Source organism: Crinia signifera, chromosome 4 (assembly GCF_055691185.1).
Source record: "Crinia signifera chromosome 4, ASM5569118v1, whole genome shotgun sequence".
In the NCBI taxonomy this organism is placed as follows: domain Eukaryota; kingdom Metazoa; phylum Chordata; class Amphibia; order Anura; family Myobatrachidae; genus Crinia; species Crinia signifera.
Window position 1 is genome coordinate 1612485 of NC_139220.1, and position 11974 is coordinate 1624458.

The following is an 11974-nucleotide window of genomic DNA, read 5'->3' on the forward strand; positions in this document are numbered from 1 at the left end:
CATGGCAGGGGGCTTAAGGGCGCCAGAACCCGCCCACTTCCGCTTTGGGGGCCAGCAACAGTTGCCAGGGCAACCCTGGGCATGGCAGGGGGCTTAAGGGGGCCTGGACCCGCCCACTTCCGCTTTGGGGGCCAGCAACAGTTGCCAGGGCAACCCTGGGCAATGCAGGGGGCTTAAGGGGGCCTGGACCCGCCCACTTCCGCTTTGGGGCCCAGCAACAGTTGCCAGGGCAACCCTGGGCATGGCAGGGGGCTTAAGGCGGCCTGGACACGCCCACTTCCGCTTTGGGGGCCAGCAACAGTTGCCAGGGCAACCCTGGGCAAGGCAGCGGGCTTAAGGGGGCTTGGACCAGCCCACTTCCGCTTTGGGGGCCAGCAACAGTTGCCAGGGCAACCCTGGGCATGGCAGGGGGCTTAGGGGGGCCTGGACCCGCCCACTTCCGCTTTGGGGGCCAGCAACAGTTGCCATGGCAACCCTGGGCATGGCAGGGGGCTTAAGGGGGCCTGGACCCGCCCACTTCCGCTTTAGGGGCCAGCAACAGTTGCCAGGGCAACCCTGGGCATGGCAGGGGGCTTAAGGGGGCCTGGACCCGCCCACTTCCGCTTTGGGGCCAGCAACAGTTGCCAGGGCAACCCTGGGCAAGGCAGCGGGCTTAAGGGGGCTTGGACCCGCCCACTTCCGCTTTGGGGGCCAGCAACAGTTGCCAGGGCAACCCTGGGCATGGCAGGGGGCTTAAGGGGGCCTGGACCCGCCCACTTCCGCTTTAGGGGCCAGCAACAGTTGCCAGGGCAACCCTGGGCAATGCAGGGGGCTTAAGGGGGCCTGGACCCGCCCACTTCCGCTTTGGGGGCCAGCAACAGTTGCCAGGGCAACCCTGGGCATGGCAGAGGGCTGGAGGGCGCCAGGCCCCGCCCACTTCCGCTTTGAGGGCCTGCAACAGTTGCCAGGGCAACCCTGGGCATGGCAGGGGACTGGAGGGCGCCAGGACCCGCCCACTTCCGCTTTGGGGCCCAGCAACAGTTGCCAGGGCAACCATGGGCATGGCAGGGGGCTGGAGGGCGCCAGTACCCGCCCACTTCCGCTTTTGGGCCCAGCAACAGTTGCCAGGGCAAGCCTGGGCATGGCAGGAGGCTGGAGGGCGCCAGGCCCCGCCCACTTCCGCTTTTGGGCCCAGCAACAGTTGCCAGGGCAAGCCTGGGCATGGGTGGGCATGGCAAGAGGCTGGAGGGCGCCAGGCCCCGCCCACTTCCGCTTTGGGGCACAGCAACAGTAGCCAGGGCAAGCCTGGGCATGGGTGGGCATGGCAGGAGGCTGGAGGGCGCCAGGCCCCGCCCACTTCCGCTTTGGGGCCCAGCAACAGTTGCAAGGGCAACCCTGGGCATGGCAGGGGGCTTAAGGGCGCCAGGCCCCGCCCACATCCGCTTTGGGGCCCAGCAACAGTTGCCAGGGCAACCCTGGGCATGGCAGGGGGCTTAAGGGCGCCAGGCCCCGCCCACTTCCGCTTTGGGGGCCAGCAACAGTTGCCAGGGCAACCATGGGCATGGCAGGGGGCTTAAGGTTGCCAGGCCCCGCCCACTTCCGCTTTGAGGGCCAGCAACAGTTGCCAGGGCAACCCTGGGCATGGCAGGGGGCTGGAGGGCGCCAGGACCCGCCCACTTCCGCTTTGGGGACCAGCAACAGTTGTTAGGGCAACCCTGGGCATGGCAGGGGGCTTAAGGGTGCCAGGCCCCGCCCACATCCGCTTTGGGGGCCAGCAACAGTTGCCAGGGCAACCCTGGGCATGGCAGGGGGCTTAAGGGTACCATGCCCCGCCCACTTCCGCATTGGGGGCCAGCGACAGTTGCCAGGGCAACCCTGGGCATGGCAGGGGGCTTAAGGGCGCCAGGACCCGCCCACTTCCGCTTTGGGGGCCAGCAACAGTTGCCAGGGCAACCCTGGGCATGGCAGGGGGCTGGAGGGCGCCAGGACCCGCCCACTTCCGCTTTGGGGACCAGCAACAGTTGTTAGGGCAACCCTGGGCATGGCAGGGGGCTTAAGGGGGCCTGGACCCGCCCACTTCCGTTTTGGGGGCCAGCAACAGTTGCCAGGGCAACCCTGGGCATGGCAGGGGGCTTAAGGGGGCCTGGACCCGCCCACTTCCGCTTTGGGGGCCAGCAACAGTTGCCAGGGCAACCCTGGGCATGGCAGGGGGCTTAAGGGGGCCTGGACCCGCCCACTTCCGCTTTGGGGGCCAGCAACAGTTGCCAGGGCAACCCTGGGCATGGCAGGGGGCTTAAAGGGGCCTGGACCCGCCCACTTCCGCTTTGGGGCCCAGCAACAGTTGCCAGTGCAACCCTGGACATGGCAGGGGGCTAGAGGGCGCCAGGCCCCACCCACTTCCGCTTTGAGGGCCAGCAACAGTTGCCAGGGCAACCCTGGGCATGGCAGGGGGCTGGAGGGCGCCAGGCCCCGCCCACATCCGCTTTGGGGCCCAGCAACAGTTGCCAGGGCAACCCTGGGCATGGCAGGGGGCTTAAGGGCGCCAGGCCCCGCCCACTTCCGCTTTGGGGGCCAGCAACAGTTGACAGGGCAACCCTGGGCATGGCAGGGGGCTGGAGGGCGCCAGGCCCCGCCCACTTCCGCTTTGGGGCCCAGCAACTGTTGCCAGTGCAGCCCTGGACATGGCAGGGGGCTAGAGGGCGCCAGGCCCCACCCACTTCCGCTTTGAGGGCCAGCAACAGTTGCCAGGGCAACCCTGGGCATGGCAGGGGGCTGGAGGGCGCCAGGCCCCGCCCACTTCCGCTTTGGGGCCCAGCAACTGTTGCCAGTGCAGCCCTGGACATGGTAGGGGGCTAGAGGGCGCCAGGCCCCACCCACTTCCGCTTTGAGGGCCAGCAACAGTTGCCAGGGCAACCCTGGGCATGGCAGGGGGCTGGAGGGCGCCAGGACCCGCCCACTTCTGCTTTGGGGACCAGCAACAGTTGTTAGGGCAACCCTGGGCATGGCAGGGTGCTTAAGGGCGCCAGGCCCCGCCCACATCCGCTTTGGGGGCCAGCAACAGTTGCCAGGGCAACCCTGGGCATGGCAGGGGGCTTAAGGGTACCATGGCCCGCCCACTTCCGCTTTGGGGGCCAGCGCTAGTTGCCAGGGCAACCCTGGGCATGGCAGGGGGCTTAAGGGCGCCAGGACCCGCCCACTTCCGCTTTGGGGGCCAGCAACAGTTGCCAGGGCAACCCTGGGCATGGCAGGGGGCTGGAGGGCGCCAGGACCCGCCCACTTCCGCTTTGGGGACCAGCAACAGTTGTTAGGGCAACCCTGGGCATGGCAGGGGGCTTAAGGGGGCCTGGACCCGCCCACTTCCGTTTTGGGGGCCAGCAACAGTTGCCAGGGCAACCCTGGGCATGGCAGGGGGCTTAAGGGGGCCTGGACCCGCCCACTTCCGCTTTGGGGGCCAGCAACAGTTGCCAGGGCAACCCTGGGCATGGCAGGGGGCTTAAGGGGGCCTGGACCCGCCCACTTCCGCTTTGGGGGCCAGCAACAGTTGCCAGGGCAACCCTGGGCATGGCAGGGGGCTTAAGGGCGCCAGAACCCGCCCACTTCCGCTTTGGGGGCCAGCAACAGTTGCCAGGGCAACCCTGGGCATGGCAGGGGGCTTAAGGGGGCCTGGACCCGCCCACTTCCGCTTTGGGGGCCAGCAACAGTTGCCAGGGCAACCCTGGGCAATGCAGGGGGCTTAAGGGGGCCTGGACCCGCCCACTTCCGCTTTGGGGCCCAGCAACAGTTGCCAGGGCAACCCTGGGCATGGCAGGGGGCTTAAGGCGGCCTGGACACGCCCACTTCCGCTTTGGGGGCCAGCAACAGTTGCCAGGGCAACCCTGGGCAAGGCAGCGGGCTTAAGGGGGCTTGGACCAGCCCACTTCCGCTTTGGGGGCCAGCAACAGTTGCCAGGGCAACCCTGGGCATGGCAGGGGGCTTAGGGGGGCCTGGACCCGCCCACTTCCGCTTTGGGGGCCAGCAACAGTTGCCATGGCAACCCTGGGCATGGCAGGGGGCTTAAGGGGGCCTGGACCCGCCCACTTCCGCTTTAGGGGCCAGCAACAGTTGCCAGGGCAACCCTGGGCATGGCAGGGGGCTTAAGGGGGCCTGGACCCGCCCACTTCCGCTTTGGGGCCAGCAACAGTTGCCAGGGCAACCCTGGGCAAGGCAGCGGGCTTAAGGGGGCTTGGACCCGCCCACTTCCGCTTTGGGGGCCAGCAACAGTTGCCAGGGCAACCCTGGGCATGGCAGGGGGCTTAAGGGGGCCTGGACCCGCCCACTTCCGCTTTAGGGGCCAGCAACAGTTGCCAGGGCAACCCTGGGCAATGCAGGGGGCTTAAGGGGGCCTGGACCCGCCCACTTCCGCTTTGGGGCCCAGCAACAGTTGCCAGGGCAACCCTGGGCATGGCAGGGGGCTTAAGGGGGCCTGGACACGCCCACTTCCGCTTTGGGGGCCAGCGACAGTTGCCAGGGCAACCCTGGGCATGGCAGGGGGCTTAAGGGCGCCAGGACCCGCCCACTTCCGCTTTGGGGGGCCAGCAACAGTTGCCAGGGCAACCCTGGGCATGGCAGGGGGCTGGAGGGCGCCAGGACCCGCCCACTTCCGCTTTGGGGACCAGCAACAGTTGTTAGGGCAACCCTGGGCATGGCAGGGGGCTTAAGGGGGCCTGGTCCCGCCCACTTCCGTTTTGGGGGCCAGCAACAGTTGCCAGGGCAACCTGGGCATGGCAGGGGGCTTAAGGGGGCCTGACCCGCCCACTTCCGCCTTTGGGGGCCAGCAAACAGTTGCCAGGGCAACCCTGGGCATGGCAGGGGGCTTAAGGGGGCCTGGACCCGCCCACTTCCGCTTTGGGGGCCAGCAACAGTTGCCAGGGCAACCCTGGGCATGGCATGGGGCTTAAGGGGGCCAGGACCCGCCCACTTCCGCTTTGGGGGCCAGCAACAGTTGCCAGGGCAACCCTGGGCATGGCAGGGGGCTTAAGGGCGCCAGGCCCCTCCCACATTCGTTTTGGGGCCCAGCAACAGTTGCCAGGGAAACCCTGGGCATGGCAGGGGGCTTAAGGGCGCCAGGCCCCGCCCACTTCCGCTTTGGGTGCCAGCATTAGTTGCCAGGGCAACCCTGGGCATGAGAGGGGGCTTAAGGGCGCCAGGCCCCGCCCACTTCCGCTTTGGGTGCCAGCAACAGTTGCCATGGCAACCCTGGGCATGAGAGGGGGCTTAAGGGCGCCAGGCCCCGCCCACTTCCGCTTTGGGTGCCAGCAACAGTTGCCAGGGCAACCCTGGGCATGGCAGGGGGCTTAAGGGGGCCTGGACCCGCCCACTTCCGCTTTAGGGGCCAGCAACAGTTGCCAGGCAACCCTGGGCAATGCAGGGGGCTTAAGGGGGCCTGGACCCGCCCACTTCCGCTTTGGGGCCCAGCAACAGTTGCCAGGGCAACCCTGGGCATGGCAGGGGGCTTAAGGGGGCCTGGACACGCCCACTTCCGCTTTGGGGGCCAGCGACAGTTGCCAGGGCAACCCTGGGCATGGCAGGGGCTTAAGGGCGCAGGACCCGCCCACTTCCGCTTTGGGGGCCAGCAACAGTTGCCAGGGCAACCCTGGGCATGGCAGGGGGCTGGAGGGCGCCAGGACCCGCCCACTTCCGCTTTGGGGACCAGCAACAGTTGTTAGGGCAACCCTGGGCATGGCAGGGGGCTTAAGGGCGCCAGGCCCCGCCCACTTCCGCTTTGGGTGCCAGCATTAGTTGCCAGGGCAACCCTGGGCATGAGAGGGGGCTTAAGGGCGCCAGGCCCCGCCCACTTCCGCTTTGGGTGCCAGCAACAGTTGCCATGGCAACCCTGGGCATGAGAGGGGGCTTAAGGGCGCCAGGCCCCGCCCACTTCCGCTTTGGGTGCCAGCAACAGTTGCCAGGGCAACCCTGGGCATGGCAGGGGGCTTAAGGGGGCCTGGACCCGCCCACTTCCGCTTTAGGGGCCAGCAACAGTTGCCAGGGCAACCCTGGGCAATGCAGGGGGCTTAAGGGGGCCTGGACCCGCCCACTTCCGCTTTGGGGCCCAGCAACAGTTGCCAGGGCAACCCTGGGCATGGCAGGGGGCTTAAGGGGGCCTGGACACGCCCACTTCCGCTTTGGGGGCCAGCGACAGTTGCCAGGGCAACCCTGGGCATGGCAGGGGGCTTAAGGGCGCCAGGACCCGCCCACTTCCGCTTTGGGGGCCAGCAACAGTTGCCAGGGCAACCCTGGGCATGGCAGGGGGCTGGAGGGCGCCAGACCCGCCCACTTCCGCTTTGGGGACCAGCAACAGTTGTTAGGGCAACCCTGGGCATGGCAGGGGGCTTAAGGGGGCCTGGTCCCGCCCACTTCCGTTTTGGGGGCCAGCAACAGTTGCCAGGGCAACCCTGGGCATGGCAGGGGGCTTAAGGGGGCCTGGACCCGCCCACTTCCGCTTTGGGGGCCAGCAACAGTTGCCAGGGCAACCCTGGGCATGGCAGGGGGCTTAAGGGGGCCTGGACCCGCCCACTTCCGCTTTGGGGGCCAGCAACAGTTGCCAGGGCAACCCTGGGCATGGCATGGGGCTTAAGGGGGCCAGGACCCGCCCACTTCCGCTTTGGGGGCCAGCAACAGTTGCCAGGGCAACCCTGGCATGGCAGGGGGCTTAAGGGCGCCAGGCCCCTCCCACATTCGTTTTGGGGCCCAGCAACAGTTGCCAGGAAACCCTGGGCATGGCAGGGGGCTTAAGGGCGCCAGGCCCCGCCCACTTCGCTTTGGGTGCCAGCAACAGTTGCCATGGCAACCCTGGGCATGAGAGGGGGCTTAAGGGCGCCAGGCCCGCCCACTTCCGCTTTGGGTGCCAGCAACAGTTGCCAGGGCAACCCTGGGCATGGCAGGGGGCTGGAGGGCGCCAGGCCCCGCCCACTTCCGCTTTGGGGGCCAGCAACAGTTGACAGGGCAAGCCTGTGCATGGCAGGGGGCTGCAGGGCGCCGGCCCCGCCCACTTCCGCTTTGGGGGCCAGCAACAGTTGCCAGGGCAACCCTGGGCATGGCAGGGGGCTTAAGGGGGCCTGGACCCGCCCACTTCCGCTTTGGGGGCCAGCAACAGTTGCCAGGGCAACCCTGGGCAATGCAGGGGGCTTAAGGGGGCCTGGACCCGCCCACTTCCGCTTTGGGGCCCAGCAACAGTTGCCAGGGCAACCCTGGGCATGGCAGGGGGCTTAAGGGGGCCTGGACACGCCCACTTCCGCTTTGGGGGCCAGCAACAGTTGCCAGGGCAACCCTGGGCATGGCAGGGGGCTTAAGGGGGCCAGGACCCGCCCACTTCCGCTTTGGGGGCCAGCAACAGTTGCCAGGGCAACCCTGGGCATGGCAGGGTTCTTAAGGGGGCCTGGACCCGCCCACTTCCGCTTTGGGGGCCAGCAACAGTTGCCAGGGCAACCCTGGGCATGGCAGGGTTCTTAAGGGGGCCTGGACCCGCCCACTTCCGCTTTGGGGGCCAGCAACAGTTGCCAGGGCAACCTGGGCATGGCAGAGGGCTGGAGGGCGCCAGGCCCCGCCCACTTCCGCTTTGAGGGCCTGCAACAGTTGCCAGGGCAACCCTGGGCATGGCAGGGGACTGGAGGGCGCCAGGACCCGCCCACTTCCGCTTTGGGGCCCAGCAACAGTTGCCAGGGCAACCATGGGCATGGCAGGGGGCTGGAGGGCGCCAGTACCCGCCCACTTCCGCTTTGGGCCCAGCAACAGTTGCCAGGGCAAGCCTGGGCATGGCAGGAGGCTGGAGGGCGCCAGGCCCCGCCCACTTCCGCTTTTGGGCCCAGCAACAGTTGCCAGGGCAAGCCTGGGCATGGGTGGGCATGGCAAGAGGCTGGAGGGCGCCAGGCCCCGCCCACTTCCGCTTTGGGGCACAGCAACAGTAGCCAGGGCAAGCCTGGGCATGGGTGGGCATGGCAGGAGGCTGGAGGGCGCCAGGCCCCGCCCACTTCCGCTTTGGGGCCCAGCAACAGTTGCAAGGGCAACCCTGGGCATGGCAGGGGGCTTAAGGGCGCCAGGCCCCGCCCACATCCGCTTTGGGGCCCAGCAACAGTTGCCAGGGCAACCCTGGGCATGGCAGGGGGCTTAAGGGCGCCAGGCCCCGCCCACTTCCGCTTTGGGGGCCAGCAACAGTTGCCAGGGGCAACCATGGGCATGGCAGGGGGCTTAAGGTTGCCAGGCCCCGCCCACTTCCGCTTTGAGGGCCAGCAACAGTTGCCAGGGCAACCCTGGGCATGGCAGGGGGCTGGAGGGCGCCAGGACCCGCCCACTTCCGCTTTGGGGACCAGCAACAGTTGTTAGGGCAACCCTGGGCATGGCAGGGGGCTTAAGGGTGCCAGGCCCCGCCCACATCCGCTTTGGGGGCCAGCAACAGTTGCCAGGGCAACCCTGGCATGGCAGGGGGCTTAAGGGTACCATGCCCCGCCCACTTCCGCTTTGGGGGCCAGCGACAGTTGCCAGGGCAACCCTGGGCATGGCAGGGGGCTTAAGGGCGCCAGGACCCGCCCACTTCCGCTTTGGGGGCCAGCAACAGTTGCCAGGGCAACCCTGGGCATGGCAGGGGGCTGGAGGGCGCCAGGACCCGCCCACTCCGCTTTGGGGACCAGCAACAGTTGTTAGGGCAACCCTGGGCATGGCAGGGGGCTTAAGGGTGCCAGGCCCCGCCCACATCCGCTTTGGGGCCAGCAACAGTTGCCAGGCAACCCTGGGCATGGCAGGGGGCTTAAGGGGGCCTGGACCCGCCCACTTCCGCTTTGGGGGCCAGCAACAGTTGCCAGGGCAACCCTGGGCATGGCAGGGGGCTTAAGGGGCCTGGACCCGCCCACTTCCGCTTTGAGGGCCAGCAACAGTTGCCAGGGCAACCTGGGCATGGCAGGGGGCTGGAGGGCGCCAGGCCCGCCCACATCCGCTTGGGGCCCAGCAACAGTTTGCCAGGGCAACCCTGGGCATGGCAGGGGGCTTAAGGGCGCAGGCCCCGCCCACTTCCGCTTTGGGGGCCAGCAACAGTTGACAGGGCAACCCTGGGCATGGCAGGGGGCTGGAGGGCGCCAGGCCCCGCCCACTTCCGCTTTGGGGCCCAGCAACTGTTGCCAGTGCAGCCCTGGACATGGCAGGGGGCTAGAGGGCGCCAGGCCCCACCCACTTCCGCTTTGAGGGCCAGCAACAGTTGCCAGGGCAACCCTGGGCATGGCAGGGGGCTGGAGGGCGCCAGGCCCCGCCCACTTCCGCTTTGGGGCCCAGCAACTGTTGCCAGTGCAGCCCTGGACATGGTAGGGGCTAGAGGGCGCCAGGCCCCACCCACTTCCGCTTTGAGGGCCAGCAACAGTTGCCAGGGCAACCCTGGGCATGGCAGGGGGGCTGGAGGGCGCCAGGACCCGCCCACTTCTGCTTTGGGGACCAGCAACAGTTGTTAGGGCAACCCTGGGCATGGCAGGGTGCTTAAGGGCGCCAGGCCCCGCCCACATCCGCTTTGGGGGCCAGCAACAGTTGCCAGGGCAACCCTGGCATGGCAGGGGGCTTAAGGGTACCATGGCCCGCCCACTTCCGCTTTGGGGGCCAGCGCTAGTTGCCAGGGCAACCTGGGCATGGCAGGGGGCTTAAGGGCGCCAGGACCCGCCCACTTCCGCTTTGGGGGCCAGCAACAGTGCCAGGGCAACCCTGGGCATGGCAGGGGGCTGGAGGGCGCCAGGACCCGCCCACTTCCGCTTTGGGGACCAGCAACAGTTGTTAGGGCAACCCTGGGCATGGCAGGGGGCTTAAGGGGGCCTGGACCCGCCCACTTCCGTTTTGGGGGCCAGCAACAGTTGCCAGGGCAACCCTGGGCATGGCAGGGGGCTTAAGGGGGCCTGGACCCGCCCACTTCCGCTTTGGGGGCCAGCAACAGTTGCCAGGGCAACCCTGGGCATGGCAGGGGGCTTAAGGGGGCCTGGACCCGCCCACTTCCGCTTTGGGGGCCAGCAACAGTTGCCAGGGCAACCCTGGGCATGGCAGGGGGCCTTAAGGGCGCCAGAACCCGCCCACTTCCGCTTTGGGGGCCAGCAACAGTTGCCAGGGCAACCCTGGGCATGGCAGGGGGCTTAAGGGGGCCTGGACCCGCCCACTTCCGCTTTGGGGGCCAGCAACAGTTGCCAGGGCAACCCTGGGCAATGCAGGGGGCTTAAGGGGGCCTGGACCCGCCCACTTCCGCTTTGGGGCCCAGCAACAGTTGCCAGGGCAACCCTGGGCATGGCAGGGGGCTTAAGGCGGCCTGGACACGCCCACTTCCGCTTTGGGGGCCAGCAACAGTTGCCAGGGCAACCCTGGGCAAGGCAGCGGGCTTAAGGGGGCTTGGACCAGCCCACTTCCGCTTTGGGGGCCAGCAACAGTTGCCAGGGCAACCCTGGGCATGGCAGGGGGCTTAGGGGGGCCTGGACCCGCCCACTTCCGCTTTGGGGGCCAGCAACAGTTGCCATGGCAACCCTGGGCATGGCAGGGGGCTTAAGGGGGCCTGGACCCGCCCACTTCCGCTTTAGGGGCCAGCAACAGTTGCCAGGGCAACCCTGGGCATGGCAGGGGGCTTAAGGGGGCCTGGACCCGCCCACTTCCGCTTTGGGGCCAGCAACAGTTGCCAGGGCAACCCTGGGCAAGGCAGCGGGCTTAAGGGGGCTTGGACCCGCCCACTTCCGCTTTGGGGGCCAGCAACAGTTGCCAGGGCAACCCTGGGCATGGCAGGGGGCTTAAGGGGGCCTGGACCCGCCCACTTCCGCTTTAGGGGCCAGCAACAGTTGCCAGGGCAACCCTGGGCAATGCAGGGGGCTTAAGGGGGCCTGGACCCGCCCACTTCCGCTTTGGGGCCCAGCAACAGTTGCCAGGGCAACCCTGGGCATGGCAGGGGGCTTAAGGGGGCCTGGACACGCCCACTTCCGCTTTGGGGGCCAGCGACAGTTGCCAGGGCAACCCTGGCATGGCAGGGGCTTAAGGGCGCCAGGACCCGCCCACTTCCGCTTTGGGGGCCAGCAACAGTTGCCAGGGCAACCCTGGGCATGGCAGGGGGCTGGAGGGCGCCAGGACCCGCCCACTTCCGCTTTGGGACCAGCAACAGTTGTTAGGGCAACCCTGGGCATGGCAGGGGGCTTAAGGGGGCCTGGTCCCGCCCACTTCCGTTTTGGGGGCCAGCAACAGTTGCCAGGGCAACCCTTGGGCATGGCAGGGGGCTTAAGGGGGCCTGGACCCGCCCACTTCCGCTTTGGGGGCCAGCAACAGTTGCCAGGGCAACCCTGGGCATGGCAGGGGGCTTAAGGGGGCCTGGACCCGCCCACTTCCGCTTGGGGGCCAGCAACAGTTGCCAGGGCAACCCTGGGCATGGCATGGGGCTTAAGGGGGCCAGGACCCGCCCACTTCCGCTTTGGGGCCAGCAACAGTTGCCAGGGCAACCCTGGGCATGGCAGGGGGCTTAAGGGCGCCAGGCCCCTCCCACATTCGTTTGGGGCCCAGCAACAGTTGCCAGGAAACCCTGGGCATGGCAGGGGGCTTAAGGGCGCCAGGCCCCGCCCACTTCCGCTTTGGGTGCCAGCATTAAGTTGCCAGGGCAACCCTGGGCATGAGAGGGGGCTTAAGGGCGCCAGGCCCCGCCCACTTCCGCTTTGGGTGCCAGCAACAGTTGCCATGGCAACCCTGGGCATGAGAGGGGGCTTAAGGGCGCCAGGCCCCGCCCACTTCCGCTTTGGGTGCCAGCAACAGTTGCCAGGGCAACCCTGGGCATGGCAGGGGGCTGGAGGGCGCCAGGCCCCGCCCACTTCCGCTTTGGGGGCCAGCAACAGTTGACAGGGCAAGCCTGTGCATGGCAGGGGGCTGCAGGGCGCCAGGCCCCGCCCACTTCCGCTTTGGGGGCCAGCAACAGTTGCCAGGGCAACCCTGGGCATGGCAGGGGGCTTAAGGGGGCCTGGACCCGCCCACTTCA